Source organism: Malus sylvestris, chromosome 2, assembly GCF_916048215.2.
Source record: "Malus sylvestris chromosome 2, drMalSylv7.2, whole genome shotgun sequence".
NCBI lineage: Eukaryota > Viridiplantae > Streptophyta > Magnoliopsida > Rosales > Rosaceae > Malus > Malus sylvestris.
Genome location: NC_062261.1, coordinates 18,377,991 through 18,390,961, shown reverse-complemented (window position 1 = coordinate 18,390,961; position 12,971 = coordinate 18,377,991).

Genomic DNA, 12,971 nt, shown 5'->3' with positions numbered 1-12,971 from the left:
TCTGCAACTACAAAAAAGTGATCCCAAAGTCCCCTCTCGTGTTCTCCGCTGAGTATCACCTTTAGCCCAGCACATCACACGACATCCAAAACTCCCATCCCTTATTCCATCAAGGTCCCTAGAATCCCAATGGCCAAAACCACCATTAATTGTCCCACTAAATTTCTTCATCTTCTTCTTCCTCATATCTTTCAAATTTGGGTTTTTTTTTTCCTTTTTCAAATTTAAGGTTTTCTGAGGGCGAGTTTAATAAGTTTGGATGGTTGAAATTGATTGGATTTGGGGATGGAAGTCGAAGATGGGAAATTTTTGGAATGGAGGTAGAGAGAAGAGCTTCGAGAGAGAGGGAGGGCTTTGAAAAATTAGGATTGGGGGTGAGAGGGTTAGAAGAAACCCCAGAGAGGTGAGAGGCTTTGAAAAATGTGGAGGCTGGGGGTGAGAGTCTTCGAGACTCTTTTGGATTTATGGTTTTTTTTTAATTTTTAATTATTTAAATATTTATGTGGACCCATATTGACACGTGGCGCCAGTCATTGTCCACATGGGTGCCACATCATCAATTAACGGCTGACTTAACAGCCAACTTAACGGATGTACGAAACTGTCCCAAAATTAATTAAGACTTGGGGTATGACTCTGGGATGAAAAAAACTTCATGTCAAATTCCCTTCTCTGTAATTTAAAAAAGGGTAAATTACATAATACCCCATCAGGTTTGAGGTTTATTACAACCGCATACAATATCTTTTAAACATTTCACTTTCATACCTCACCTATTATTTTATTTCAATATAGTACCTCCGTTACATTTTCCATCCATTGATCTGTTAAGAGCTGACGTAGCTGCCACATTTGTACCACGTGGTTGCAACCTGTGTGCCACGTGGCAATTTTTTTTTAATTAAAAAAAAAACCTGAATCTTCTTAAAAAAAAACTGAAAAACATAGAACCCACCCCACATTCCCCGCAACCTCTCCCTACCCTTCTTCTCCCTCTTGAGCCAAGCAACCACCTCTCCCTTTCGACCCGAAGTCCCTCCAACTGTTGGAATCCCAATCCCAGGAATCCCAACCCCTTAACTCCTTCACCTTTTCCCTCCAACTCCACCCCCACGATGCCCTCTTCAATTTCCAGTGCAAGGACTACAAATCCCTCACCCTCACCAAACTCGCCCGCGACTCAGCCCGAGTGAACTCGCTCCACACCAAGCTTCAACTGGCATTCCAAGGGATAAAAAGAGGGGATCTCGAGCTTATGCACATCGAGATCCAACCCCAGGGCCTCTCCACCCCCGTCGTCTCCAGCGTTAGCCAGGGCAACAACGAATACTTATCCCGGATCGGCGTCAGGACTTCGGTGAAGTCGTTCTACATGGTGCTTGACACCAGCAGTGACGTCAACTAGCTTCAGTGCGGCCCCTACTCCGATTGCTGCCAGCAATCTGGCCTAGTTTTCAACTCGGCCTGATCTTCCACCTACAGCCAGCTCTTAGGCTCGATTAACAAAATCGCGTTGGGATGCGATCACGATAACGAGGGATTAGGTGAAGAGAGTGGAAAAGTGGGAGGTGGTTGGGAGACTCGGCTTGAGAGGGAGAAGAGGGGTGGGGAGGGGTTGCGGGGAAGGTGGGTTGGGTTCTGCGTTTTTCAGTTTTTTATTTTTTTATTTTTTTATCTTTTTGGTTGAGAAGATTCAGTTTTTTTTTTAATTAAATTTTTTTTTTGCCATGTGGTGCAAATGTGGTAGCCATGTTAGCTCTTAACGGATCAATGGATGAAAAATGTAATGGAGTTACTATATTGAAATAAAATAGTAGGTGAGGTATGAAAGTGAAATGTTTTAAAAATGTTGTATGAGATTGTAATAGATCTCAAACCTGAGCGAGTATTATGTAATTTACCCTTTAAAAAACAAAAAGAAAAAAGGTTACGTTTCTTCTTAGTATCCTCTCACATTCATGATTAGAGTTTCTTTAAATTAAAAAAGTCAAATTAATCTGTAAATATGCGAAGGTAGAATGAAAAAGTTTTACTTACTTTTTTTTTCATTCCTGTTGGTCCTCTTTCAAATTGCATGGCGGCTTATTGCTAAATTTCATTAAAATATATTCTTTGGGATTCGAAACTTGAATTCGATATCTGTTTTCTTATAAGAAGCAGATGATGTAAGCTAATTCACACTAATTGTTGCGCTGGAGTTTGGTTAATTATGGTTCAATAATACGTCCAGCAATAAGTGCTGCATGTAAGACAATATTCATCAGTTGCAACATATATATTTGAAATTTGCATGCCTCTTGTTCAACATCTCAATGTTATTGTTTGTTTATTTCAGTTGAATCATTGTAACACAGATATATTGTCGCCAAAGAAATGCACAACTAGTCTCCTCCCATTTAAAAATAGGGTAAAAATAAGATGTTAAAAGCTAAAAAAATATATTACATACATATCAGTTATGTATATCTTTTTTTTTCTTCACAATATATAATGGTACGCTATTGATATGTATGAGTTTTAGACACATAGATGGTATATACACACATACATACATACATACATACATATATATATATATATATATATATATATATATGTTACTTGTTAATTAGCCATACTTCCATACATATAACTTTTCTCACACCATATCATGCGAATTATATTGATATATGATGAGTCTCACTGACACGCCCCAATCTCGATGTTCGAGGGACATCGGGATGGCCACTTGCTGGGTGACACCAGGAGGTGACGCAAACCATTTATGAATGCAAATGCTGAGAACATGTGAAACATGCATACAAATAATAGCAAGATAATAGGATGTTCTATTCATTTCTGCGTGAAAATAGTGAATAATATTCAACTGCCAACAATGAAAACATAATGATAATGCATGACATGTTCAGAGCATACATCTAATTCAGAATCCAAGCAGAAGGTGAAATTACAATGAAGTCAAAGTAGAAGAGATGGCACGATATCACTGGTAGGGGAAAGCCTCGTAGCTCGGGTCGTGATCCTCATTCCTATGTCCTAAGGGGGCGCAAAACAAACATAAGTGGACCAAGTTGATATATATATATATATATATATATATATATAATATTGAAACAGTTATCAACATAATAACCTCCAAAGTTTTATGAAAACTCAATAGCATAATATATAATAGGTTTTCGAAACCCTAGCATGCCATAAAATCTTTCATGAACATAACTCATATATAGTGGGCTAAATAGTGGTATCCAATAACAATATCTCCCGGCCTAATGCCAGCTACTATGTCTATGCGCCCGAAGTCACAGATTATTTCTCCCAGCCCAATGCCAGCTCCATGTCTCTTGGCCCGAAGCTAGAGATTATTTCTCCTGACCCACATCCAACAACCATATCCCTCGCTCGTTGGCGAAACAGTGATCACTAGATAGGCACAAAACCATTGAACATAGTCTTTCCAAACATAGGTACATATAACTCAAAACATCTTCATAGTATAAAGTCATCCATCATCTATACCATAAAGAAGTGTTTAAAAGCATGTTCTAAATAACATATAGCCATCCATCATAAATACTACAAAGAACATCAGCTCGATAAATATGATATTCCAAAATATTCGTAGTAAGCATAATATCTCTTAAAACGTAATCATTAAATCATGCTTTTCATCTATGCATTTCTACTATTAAAACATGCATTTTAGAAAGGGTCCACTCATATATACTCCATCGGCGTAGAGCCGTAAGAAAAAGGAATGACAGAATCGCCGCTAATAATTGCACCTAAACACATAAAGGGTACAATTAACAAAACTATAGTCAAACAATTGAATCTCGGAAAGCAGACGTCATAAATGGATTCGGGACGTCGAAAAACATAAAAAATGGACCTCTGGTATGGCCACGCACTACTGTGGGTCATTGAAATTTTCGCCGACGCCGTGATGGATAGTGGCGCGTGCACCTCACGTGCCAGCACCGATGGTCACCCATGTGCCGACCACGTGCAGGCTCATGCACGGCTAGGCTAGGGTTTTGAACCAGGTTTGGGCCTGGGTTATTGGGTCTCTGGGCTTGGGCCCAAGTTCACACGGCTTGAAGGCCTAAGCCTCTAAGGGTTTTGGGTTTCGTGCTCACGGGCTGAAGCCCTTTGGTCTTAGGCTGAAGGCCTGGCCCAAAAAAAAGGGTTTTGGGTTTTAAAAGTAAGAAAATAAAATAAATAAAGTAAAAAGGATTTGGGTTGGGTTCTAAAGAGTTAACGAGCCTAAGGCCTGAGTCCTTTACGGCCCAAAGATTTAACTAACAAGGTTTGGGTTTGGGCTGCCCTAAAGTTTTGGGCTTGAGGTTTAGGCCCTAGGTTGCTGGTTCTCGCCGGGTAAAGAGGCTGGAGCCTCTCGTGTTCCGGTCAACGCCGATCTACCACACTAGGGTACGATCTAGCTACAAAAATGAAATGCAAGGTGAAGGGAAGTTTTTTCTCACCTTTGATTCACCGTGGGGTGGCTGGATTTCGCCTTGAAAACCATGGCTCACCAGACCTGGGTATGCTGCGGGTGTCAAGGTTAGGCCTGGCAATTCCTGACACGACATGACACGAAATTAACAGGTGTTCGGGTCGACACGATAACGAATCGGGTCGTTATCAGGTAACCCTATAAGCACTTGTTAAGATAATGGGTTGGTTCGGCTATACACGTGAGTAACACGATACACGATAAGCAGAATATTAATTTAATAATTTTATAACCCTAAAAAAATACTATAATAATTATATATATTAATTTAACAATTTTATACCCCTAAAAACTATAATAATTATATATACTATAATAATTATACCCCCAAAATATTAACTATAATAATTATATATATATATATATATATATATATATATATTAAATTGAGAGTAGGACAATTACTAAGATACACTTTCAGAGCAATAAGAAAGTCTAGTTGCAATCAAGTAGGACAATTACTAAGATACAACACTAGAGGGTGAATCCTACTTTTTCGGGATCTGTCAGAACACCATTGAATTCCTCGTGGCCACCAAACTCTGCTAACTAAAACCTGGAGGGGCAAAAAACAAAGTTGAGTGGGTCAGTAAAACACATTTACATGAAAACCTTATTTTCCTTTGAATATACTAACCCCTTGTCGTAAAACAAGTATAATTTTTCCCAGAATTAATATATAAGAATATACATAAATATATATGTGTAATTATATCATTTCAATCATGCTTCACCTAATCCTATTAAAATATATGCCATGCCAATATATAACAGAGTAAGCAATTCAGGTAAGAATAAATTCATAGAAATATGATATGGCAATATACTGCACGGCTGAATTCATAGCTCTAAGTCAATCTAGCCGGAGTCACTACAATAACCTATATGGCAATATACTGCACAATTGTTGGAACCAAATGCAAGGGTATGTATGACAATAATGGGTGTAATATAATTATGCTCAATACTCCTCTCACGTAATAGCCGGGCGGTAAATCGCTAGTCACTTACGAGTCGGAACCATAAATAAGGTCTGTACGACAAGACTGTGCACCTAAATTGGATCCAATGTGAGCATATGGTGCGGGAGGTGACATAATAAACAGGCCTGTATCATATCTCTGGCTAAATCACAATCACCCTAGGTGCAATTTTATGAGCTCAACATTATTCAATCACATATCACATCATTGACAATTCACATAATTAAAACATAACTCACCTGAGCTTACCTGGGCCTCCACAGCACCATGCAACAATATGCATAATTATGATAATGCATATACTAAAATAAAATATAGGCATTGGCATAGCATGGCATTTAAATCACATTTCCTTTAAATACATTTTCTAGGAAAAACATCAAGTGTATATATATTGAAAATAACTGCCCACTCACAGATATGTCGATGGGTCGTAGCCCCCGAGCCTCGATTGATTACGCACGTCCTGAGAATAGGTCTCACCTATAGGCGTAATAACCGAATAAACGTTATTTAACACACATAACCAACAATAGGTAATAACTTCTCATATATTGCTGGGTATATGAATATACCACAGTGACCTACACAACCTTAGGATCATCCCCAAATTTTTAGAATATTTTTCCTAGCTCCCACGCGCCGGCCAAGGCACGGCCATGTGCTAGGCACACTGATGGTGTCAACTGACGCCGTCAGGTATATTCCGGAATATTCCATTTATTCCTTAACAAAACTTAATGGCGTGACCTAACATCATTAGAATATTCCGTTAAACTTAATGGAATATCCTCTCGTCTTCTACCTTCAGCTCCGGCGACCATTGTCATCGCCGGAAACTGGGAAATTTTCATTTCCTTATATCTTTTTCATTTTTAACCCAAAATTTATGAAACTTGAACCATTTTAAAGATCTCACAATGACGAACAAAACCATACCTGATTTGAGCTTTGAAACCACCAGAATCCCGTCGGAAAAAGCTTCGAAAATCCAGCAAACCTTAAAACTCATCGTTCTCACGATTCCGACGTCCGATTTCTTCAAACGAAGTACTCCGAGTTTCTTAAGACCTCATTAAGCTCCCTATTTCCTTTAAATTCCTTAAAAATCAACATTTTACGTGAGCATGAATAGTACCACAAATCGGGTTTTGTGGTTCGACGTGAAATTGAAGGTAATCGTACCTGTAATTGGTACCTTTGAACTCGTGAGGACCTTAGGAACACAATGGTGCCATTTTTCTTCTTCTATCTGTCATGTTTACAAGGGTTTCTGGTTGTGTTTGTACAAGAGAGGAAGAGAGGGAGAGTGTGAGTCTGAGAGAGAGAGGGCACGTGAGTGAGAAAGAGAAAATGAGGTGTAGTGTGTGGACCAAATCTCTCCAACCAATCAAAATTTAGTCTTTCTTAGTTCCTAAGTGGTTCCAAAAAATTAGGAAATCATAATTAAATCCAACTTAAATACAAGTCATACACCAAACAACTTAACGTTCAAAGGTAAACTAGTAATTTCACGTCAACGTAAATTATTTTCTGGAACAGGCTGTCACAATCTACCTACCTTATAAAATTTCATCCTCGAAATTTACATAATCCATCTAATTCATTAGTAACCATAAAACAACCTTGGATACATCTCTCTTATTCGATCCTCTGACTTTCACATAGCTTATTCCACTGAATGATTTCTCCACAAAACTTATACCAAGTACACTGTCTCATTTCCGAGGACTTTTTCTCTTTCCACTCCAATATAGTCACTGGTTCCTCACCATAAGTCAAGTCCGGATTAATCTCCAAAGGCTGAACCAGAATCACATGCGACGAATCTGCTACATAGTAACGAAGCATCGAAACATAAAATACATCAAGCACTTCCGACAACTCTGGAGGCAACTTAAGCCTATAACCAACTTCACAGACTCGCTCGATGATCACATAAGGTCTGATGTACCTAGAACTTAACTTGTCTTCTATTTCGAACCGAATCACGCCTTTCCAAAGTGAGAATTTCAAAAACATCCAATCACTTACATTACATGCCCGGTCAGTGGCATGTTTGGCTACTAAGCTCTTCTGTCGATCCTGGACTACTTTCAGGTTATACTTAAGTACTTGAATATTCTTAGTAGTCTCCTCCACTAACTCAAGGCCTTAAATTTTCAAACCGTTCGTGTTTGAACCTTTGCTCCCCAAAATACCTTCCGTCCATAAATCCAAAAATTTCGAAACACATGACACAGCTTTCATGGGCCTTATGGTGTTATTTTCGGGAAACTGACGTGACCAACATGCCCAAGAAGTTCAATAGATCCGTAAGTCCAAATCTCTTTTCCATAAAACAGGTAAATAACTGTTGTACTTCTGGAAAGGTTACTATTCCTTTACTGAAAAAAATAATGCGCTGACTTAGTAAGTCAATCAACTGTCACCCAAATTTCATCATAAACATTTTGTGTACGAAGAAGCTTGTACATGAAATCCATCATAATATTTTTCCATTTCCACTATGAAACGAGAAGTGGCTGTATCAAACCAAAAAGTTTCTTCCTTTTAGCTTTAACTTGTTGACAATTGGCACACTTACTAACATATTCAGCAATTTCTCTTTTCATACCCGGCCAATAATAAAATGGTTGATTGGCATAACACATTTTAGTATCTCTAAGATGCATTGCATACGCTGGATTATGTGCTTCATCCAAAATTGCTTTCTTAATTCCACCATTAGGCTCATACATCTTGTTCCCTTGCATAAGCATGACATCTGATTCTCCAACTCTAAGATCTTCTTTTTCCCGTCGTTTCTTGTCTTGATTAACTCTTGAATTTCTTCCTTAATCCTCTGTGTATCTAGTATACGATCCACTAAAATTGGCCTGACCTATAAATTAGCCAATAGAGCTTCTTCTCGTTCTTTCACCTTAAGCTTCACTCTAGTAGATCTCAATCCACAATAAGAGAAACATGGCAAGCATATCAAGCATTAATTCTCACTGGAGTCTTCGTACTAAGTGCATCGACAACAACATTCTCACGATCACCCTGGTTGTGCAATCATAATCACTAAGCAACCCATCCGTCTTCGTTGTCGAAGATTAAAGTCTTTCTGAATAAATATATTGGAGACTCTTATGATCCGTAAAAACCTTGTACTTTTCACCTTAAAGGTAATGTCTCCAAATCTTCAAGGCAATATAATGGTTGCTAATTCCAAATCATCAGTAGGGTAATTCATCTCAAGAGGTTTCAATTGCCGTGAAACATAAGCAATCACTCTACCATGTTGCATCAACACACATCCAAGACCATTCAACGAGGCATCACTGTAGGCCACAAAATTACCACTATCATTTGGGAGTGCTAAAACAGGTGTATGAGTGAGATAATACTTCAGTTGCTGACAACTTGCTCACAATTTTCGTCTCACTCAACTTTAATCTCTTCCTCGTTAATCTCGTTACTGGCAAGGCAATAACTGAAAAATTCCTTAACAACCGTCTATAGTAGCCTGCTAAGTCAACAAACTCCGTACCTCAGTCACGGTTCACGGTTGTTCCAAATCCTCCACCGCTGTTACCTTTTACGAATCCACTTGAATACCTTGAGTGGATATCACATGTCTTGATTCATCCAACATTGGCATTTACTAAACTTTGCATATAACCGATGTTCTCTCAATTTCTTTAATACCAAGTTAAAATGTCGAATATGGTCCGCTTTCGACTTAGAGTATACTAGAATATCGTCAATGAAAACAATAACAACCTGTCTAGACATGGCTGGAATATTTGATTCATCAAATCTATGAAAACAACAGGCACATTCTTCACTCTGAATGGCATCACTAAAAACTCATGAAGACCACAACGAGTCCTGAAATCAGTCTTAAGAACATCCTCATTATTAAACTTCAACTGATAATAACCAGACCTTACATCAATCTTTGAAAACATATAGGCACTTCTAAGCTATTCCAATAATCATCAAAGCACGGCAATGGATAACGGTTCTCAGTCGTTACCTGATTTAATAGCCTATAATCAATGCATAGCCTTAATGTCCCGTCTTTCTTTCTCACAATAAAACTGGGGCTCCTCAAGGTGACGTACTAGGTTAAATGGAACCTTTATCAACCAATTCCTGCAACTAAATTTTCAATTCTCTTAACTCAGTAGGAGCCATTCTTTAATATAAGATTTGTACCTGGAAACAAATCAATAGCGAACTCCACAGCTTTGTTTGGCGGCAATCCAGATAACGCATCCGGAATTACAATAGGAAAATGTCTAACCACCTTTACATTTTCCACACTACTCAGAGTATTATCATTTAGCACTACATGAGCTAAATATCCTTGGCAACGTTTCGATAACAATCTCTTTGCTCTTACAACAGAATAATGGTATACCTCATTCCACTTTGCTCACCCACAAAAGTAATATTTGGTGATCCAAGACAATGGAAAGTAACTGATTTCCCGTAGCACCCTATATTGGCACGATCATAATGCAACCAATATGTGCCTAGAATAGCATCGAAATCCACATATCTAAAGGGATAAGATTCATTAGCATAACTATATCTTCCATCATCACCGAACACCCTGAAAGCATAATACTATCACATAATGACTTACTTGCTTACTTACTTCACGATTCCAACGAATAAGTCATTAATATTACGGTTTGCAGCCCGCAATACTGATAACTCAATGTTGTCTCGATAAGTAAGTAACAATTCCCGAGGGTGTAATATTACCATCTTGTTCTTCATTGGGAAATACATATGCACACTACGCTCGTGCTCATTCACTACTTCCTTTGGTAACATTGTCCATAACCTAAGATTTCTGCATCACAACTAATGAACTTTAGCAAAGTGACCAAAATGATTAACGTACCCATAATCAAGTCCGAATGATTCTGAGCACCTTGCAGTGATATGTGATTAACACGTACTTGTCTTGTTGTTGTCCCTTATGATAGGAGCATATTTATGCGACTTAATTGGCTTGTTCTCGTGCTTTTACGTTGTGTTTCTTTAGTTATTTTAGTGTTTAAAGTCACTTTTGTGTGTTTTCAGGTTTTAAGGTCAATGGATGCAAGATGATGCATTTTGGAGCCTTTTGAAGCAAAATTGAGCTTGGAATGGTGATCACATGCTTGAAGCAAAAGGAATGGATGAATTGAAGACTTGAAGGAAGTAGGTTTCCTAATCAACGAAGGATTCCTACTCCAAGAAGGTTTCCTACTTTGGTTTAACCTTTCCTAAATGTTCCTAAGTTTTATCAACTTTGAAGGCATCCTTAGCATTCTAGAACATCAAATACACATCCCTTGCACATTATAGATCCTTGCCGCACCTTGTTCCCCTTCCCTCTTCCTTGCCGTGCAAGGGAGAGTGTTCTTTCCTAAATCTTGCATTTAAACACTTTCCTAATCTACTTTAAAGCCTTGCCACACCTTTTAGCTTATTTCCTTTAAATTTCTGATTTGTTTCCCTAAATTGTAGAAGCTTTAGACTTAATTTCTGTTTACCTAATTACCCTAGGGTTTTATTTCCTTTATCCCTTTTAAATAAACCCCTTGTTGCAGCAACAACTCCTCATCATTACATAACATTTCTGCCACAAAACACATGCAAAATGAAAGGAACACTCACGGCATGGGCAGAAAATTGGTGTGTTTTGTGGTTGAAATGATGAAGCATGTGTGTGTGTAAATGTAAAGGAGAAACATGGCAGAAAATGTGTGTGTTTTGTGGTTGAAATGATGCAAAGAACATGTATGTGTGCAAGTGCAACAGCTAGGATGATAACATGGCAGCAAACACATGGCAAAGAGAAGAACATTGCAGCACACACATGGGAGCACACGGCATGGCAGAAATTATGGTGTGTTTTGTGGTGAAATGATGAAGCATGTGTGTGTTTTGTGGTTGAAATGATGCAAAGAACATGTGTGTGTGCAAGTGTAATGGTAAAGCAAAGAACATGGAAGCAAACACATGGCAAAGAAAGCAAACACATGGAAAGAAAAGAACATGGCAGCAGCAAGCACATGGAGCACACGGCATGGCAGAAATTATGGTGTGTTTTGTGATTGAAATGATGAAGCATGTGTGTGTAAATGTAAAGGGGAAACATGACAACTCACACCCACACAAGCTGCACATGCAAAGGAAATGGAGTGGTCCTCTCTCAAGCCTATAAATACCACCTCCCATATTCATCAAAGAAAGCAGATTTTGATCCCTTACCTTAGCCGCACCTCTCCATCACCATTCTCTAAAAATTCAGCCAAACACCACCCCTAGCCATACCACCCCTAGCCACACCACCCCTAGCCACACCACCCCTAGCCACACCACAACCTTTCCATACCATTCCCTATTGCAAGGAAGGAAGGAGAAGGAACATCTTGTGCCGTGCCTATGCCCAAGCCTTGGGAGTGTTGGAGCGTTTCTAGGTGTTTTCTATCTTTGATTTCAATGTTTAATTTAAGTTGTCTTTGTGTAATTGCGAGCATGAGGAACTAAACCCCTCTTAGTTAGGGGGTGATTCGAAACTATGTTCATGCTTGCAATATGATTTGATTACATCCAGTTGTGATTCATAAGTTGTGAATTCAATTTACTTATCCGTTCGTATAAAAACTGATTTGTGTATGTTGGTTGAGAGTGCACGCTTAATTTTCATGCATGAATTTGACGCTAGAATATAAGGGAGTTTCACCTAATCGTTATGAACTTATATTCACAAGTAGTGAAGGTTGCTAGTCACAATCACGTTAAGTAAATTCTTGGCATAAGTTTCATGCAAATCATAGTAACGAGTGCCTCGTCAATGCTTATGTTTTTCATAGAACTTAATGATTCTTGCTTGTATCTCTATTATGCAATTCATGTAGGGAACTTGTAAGGAATGTTTTGGGTTGTCGTATGCAATCATCCAACCCAATAACTTGTGGAAAAACTGAGGGTTAATTAGTGCAATTCACGGTTAATTTGGGGCGTTGAGTATTCATAGTTTATCGAAAAGCAACTGGAAATCATTTTGTATGCAAGTGTGACATGTGTGGAGAAGAACCTCCTAGCTAGCCTTCCATCCATAAGTTTCATTCAAATTCATTTACAATCTGTTTTGTTTTAAAAAGTTTGTTTTGTTTTCAAATTCGTCAAGAACCAATCTCCCATTTATTTCAAAGTGTTAGATTAGTTAGTAATCACTTTAGTTTGTGTTTTTAAGTGTTTTGATTCACCCAAATTTGTCTAAGAATCTGTTTACTTTGTTCTTGTCTTAATTTAATTGTTTTCGTCCAAAATCAACCCCATCTTATTTCTTTGAGTCATATTAATTAGAACTTGTCTTAGATTATGTTTTTAAGTGTTTTAGTTCATTAGAAAACCAAAATTCGTCCAAGTTTGTGTTAGAGTCCCAAAACTGCCCATAAAGTGTTTTTAAGGCAGTT